Genomic DNA, 4,629 nt, shown 5'->3' with positions numbered 1-4,629 from the left:
GTTTTCTTGTGTTGGGGATGGGGGTGGGGGGGTGGGGGGTGGATGAGAGGGGTGTAGGGATGGGGGGGCTCGTGACCAATTTCATCTAAAAGAGGTAAACAGTAAAAAATGTTTAGATTAATCAGTTCTCACCATTAAATCATTTCCTTAGCGTTCCTCATTCCCCCCCCAATTAGCTTTTATTCAGGTAGTCTCTGGTATACAGTAACTCTTCTGCATGCACTTTTTCTACGTACTAAGTTAATTTGCTTAAATTGCAATTTTTGCTTTTGCAACTGAAAAGGAAAGTTTATTTTAGCCTATTGCTTATATCCATACTAAAGATAATCTACCATCATAAGACTTAATCAGAATGTATTCAATATTGGTAAACTAAACTTAAATTAATTTAGAAACAGTTTTTCTACAAATTGAACGACTGAATGAGGGACTCTATATCCATCAAGGATATAAGTGGCCCAACGAGAAAACAAGGAAAATGAGAATCAAACAGGAATTTGGTAAGCTTTTCAAACCTGTAATAAGGTTTTAATGAATTTATTTTTCAAGGTTGTGTTGATGACAGAAAATCCCATCTCAACATCTCTTTATAAGAAGTCACTCTCAGATGTGTCATCTGACATGTATGGCATGTTCTAATATACTTAGACATAACCCCCCTCAATAAGGCTGGGAAAAGTATTGCAGAATGTTGTTGTAAGTTTTTGGACTTGAAGATCCCAAAGGTTGGGAAGCCCTCAACCTTTGGCTGCAAAACTGCAAATCTCACAAAACCGGCAAGCACCAATAATTCATCCTTCAAAAGGTACAGCACCTACTTTGCAAAGCTTTGAATCAGAGGCTTTTTATAGAACTGACTCAGGGAGGGATCTACTCTTTGTTTTGCCAGGAAGCCACTGCAAGAAACAGGCAAAAGAGACATCTTGAGAGCTTCCAAAGAAACCTTACCTTCTCTGCCTCCCCATGCTCAAGGTAGAGACTGGACCGTAACTCAACACACCACAAAATTTGTGTCACTGCGCAGGCCGCAAAACCTCACAAAGATTTCCAGCACCAACATCTGACTTTCCTGTAATAGATTAAACTGTTACTAGTGGTGGAGGTGGCAGGTTTCATCTCCAGCTTGTCTCCTTGCAAGACCCTTGACAAGAATGACATACACTCCCTCAAAGGTAAGAGCTGAACGCACTTCCATGGTAACCTTTTCCTGAACCAACCTCCATTTTACCATTAATTTATGCATTGGAACTACTTTAGAAACACAGTCAGTCCCCTTTGCCTCATTAAAAATAGTCTCCAGTATTAGTTTGCTCAGAAAAAGGTAACAAATAGCTCACAATGTATAAATCAAAAGCTCCACTTTCTCTCATAGCTGTACCCTGAGTATCACTCCCTATTGGGAACATAGCCATCCAAAGCGAGATAAAATATCTGCCAGATCCAAACTGCACTTCCCTCTCATTTCCACCTGCATCAAAAGGGGAAAAGACTGAACAAACAGGTACTATCAACTGAGTATGGCCATTTCCAAAGTTTATAACAATCATGTTTACACTGCTCCAATTCCATTTGTAATAATGGGATATTTCATTTGAGTCAAATTATTCTTAAATATTCTGAATCTATTTTGAACCACAATAATCAGGTTATGACTTACTCCATCCTCCCACTTTACATGACCTGCAACATGAAATTTTCTGGTTCTCCTGTAACCAGAATAATCACAGGCACTGTACTCATTGCCACTCTTAGTGTGTGTTTAAGGCCCGTGGGTGAGTAGAATTTTTAATAACTTTTTTCCAATTAAAGGTATTGTGGAGGATGTTCTTTTTCAGGGCAGATCATTAAAATAAGTGGTCCTCCTAATTGTTAATCATTCTGGTTATATGTTCACGTAAGGGTGTCCTACTGTACCTATTCTATCCCCATTTTAACCTAACCCTATAGAATACAAAGATAAAATAACATCCCCTCTCACACACTCATGAGAAAACCAGCTGGACATATGAACTTTTCGTTCATATGTCCAGCAGCATGGGAAGCAGTCTTACCTTGTGCTCACTGAAATGAAACTGGGAGCATAAAAACAACTGGAAGTGAACCTACCAGAAGGATCTGGAAGCATGGCCTGCACCAACCAAACTTGACTTAAAATCTTTTACTTCCAGTCACTTCACTTAAAGCTGGTCAAGTTCCATCACAGACTGGATGCTGCTGCAAATCCTACTGCTGTTTAAAAGTTAAACTAACAGTAACCGGAGTGAAAATGTTAGACATTGGGTACTAGAGTCACAACGGTTCTGTCCCTCTGACTAAGCAGAAATCTCACTATGCCCCTGCTAGTATTCAGATGCAGTTTGTGGCAGATTCATATGGAATAAAAACCAGTAAAATATGAAAAACCTGTGACTGACCTGCAGCTCTGGATGTGTTCCTGAGAGAATGCCACATTAAAATCGGCCCCTAATAAATTCCAAAAGAAAATACGTTCTACGACTGATCAAGAGCTGGACACAGACAGCCAAAGAACGAATAAACAGTGAGGTCAACCGAAATGCTTTTTACAGTGATTGCTCACAGGCGTATGAAGAAAACAACACAAAATGGAACAACTAGTGGATCGGAGGGCTCGTCATGACCTCATCAGATTTTAGTTTTGGCATTTTAGTGAATGTTTTAGAGTAGTGAGTTCAGAGTAAATAAACATTGCCTGCAACAGGGAAGTAATTGAGAAGCTTTGTGAACAGAAAAATAATTAAAAATTATATATTTTATTTAACATGCCTTTCAGGACCCCCAAGGCCACTACAACAAAACAACCAAAAATACACCATATCACACCATATACACAATATCAGCTACAGTGGTATGCAGTATTAAACAGATGAGATCTTAGCCTTGATTTAATTTGAGATAAAAAGTCAATATTGCAAATTTCAGGTGGGAGTGACCTCTATAGTTTGGGAGAAGAAAGGGAGAAACCTCTGCTCCACACAGTGACGAGCCAGGCAGGAGGCTCAACAAGGTGGAAGGATGAGGAACATCTAAGGAGAAGGCGGTAGCAATCTGTAGGAGAAGTAGGGGGGAGTGAGATTATGGAGAACGCTGAAAGCAAACAGAAGGATTTTGAACTGAAATCTGACACTGACAGGAAGCCAGTAAAGCACCTGTTAGACTGGGTTGATGTGATGGAATGAAGGGGGATTTTGTAATTAAGCAAGCCACTGAATCCTGGACCAACTGAAGTATATGGAGAGATTTCTGAGGCCAAAAAGAAGAGGGTTGCAGTAATTGCTCTGAGAGATGACGAGGCTATGGACCGAAACAGAGTACAGGGAAAAAGAGGGATGCAGACACAGAATGTTTCATAGGTCTTGTGCTTGTAGAAGAACAAAAGCAAAAAAAAATGTTGCTTGTAGGTCAAACACTGTTAAAATATGTGTCCTTCCATTAGTCATGTTATTATGATGAAAAAAATTACTAAATTCTTCACGGTAAATTATTAAAGTTATTATACTATCATACTATATGTCATATACAATTACCAAAGGCCCGGATGGGTTCTTTGACCAGAGGTTGCCGTAAGCAGCTTTTGAGGGCCTGCATGTTTCAATATGTAAATAAATGGATAATTAGAAGGCTTCTAAGAAATCCACCAAAAACAAAAAAAAAAACATTCAAACTGGTTTTTTTGGAACAGAAATATACCTAAAAATTGTAGAACACCAAAGCAGCTAAGGCTCTAGATGAGAGGTTCATGTTGAAGCTGAGGATAAATGGGTTGATATCTGGGGAAAATTCTTTAGTTGTGGTTGAGTCAACTGACTGCAGTGGTGTAGCTACACAGTGCCTTTGTTTAAGACTCTTTGATGTTGAATGCTGTAGGGAATGTCTGTTTGTACTTATTCATTGTGTTGAATACACTTCATGTGGAACGTATCCATTTATTTAAGTAAAATAAGTCAAATGTAGAATTGTATTAACAGGCTGGTGGTGAGGAAAATGGAGCACGGGGCCCATGGCTTTTCTAAATGGGTAGCCTCTTGGGGGTGTCATGATCTGGCCTGTTTGCTCTCCCTTAATTAGTCATTCCTTTCACCTGTGGTTTTTCGCTCCCTGCCTCAATTATAATTTATTCCTCTCACCTGTTTCCTCTGGTTTATTATCAGTTTAGCCTGAGCATTCAGTGCCAGATCATTACTTGTCTTTCTGTTAGCCTGTCTGTTAGTATTGTTCCTTGGTTCGTGTCCTGGATCCTAGCAGCCAGTGGAAAGAGGGTTTTTGTGTTTGTCTCGTCTCCTGATCGTCCACTGTTCCTCCCCCGCGGAGTCCTCTGGGTTTTTGGCTCATTATGTGGGGAGGTTCAGTTTTTATCCAGTAAGCCTGGCTCCAGGGAGGAGACCAGTTTAAAGTCCTGCTTCAAGTTCAGGTTCCTACGTCCTGTCTCGGCTACCCTCTTCCACTGAGCCTGCCTGTCTGCACCTGATCCTGTCTGCTCCTGATCCTGTCTGCTCCTGTGCGTGACCACCCGGTCATGCTTCTGGTCCCAGTCAGACTCTGAACCCTCCTGGGAGCCTGTGGATGCCTGGAAGTCTGGATCCTGCCACCTGTTTCTGTTCCTGTCCTTTC

General features: G+C 40.7%; 1 protein-coding gene across 1 annotated transcript in view; it reads right to left on the bottom strand.

Moving 5' to 3' along the window:
- Positions 1-4,629, bottom strand: part of LOC107087597 (opsin-5-like) — an 86,602-nt gene that overhangs the window by 37,581 nt on the left and 44,392 nt on the right. The window lies entirely within an intron of this gene.

This window comes from Cyprinodon variegatus, unplaced genomic scaffold, assembly GCF_000732505.1.
Source record: "Cyprinodon variegatus isolate N-32 unplaced genomic scaffold, C_variegatus-1.0 Scaffold188, whole genome shotgun sequence".
NCBI classification, from domain to species: domain Eukaryota; kingdom Metazoa; phylum Chordata; class Actinopteri; order Cyprinodontiformes; family Cyprinodontidae; genus Cyprinodon; species Cyprinodon variegatus.
This window is presented reverse-complemented; position numbering and strand designations above follow the sequence as displayed.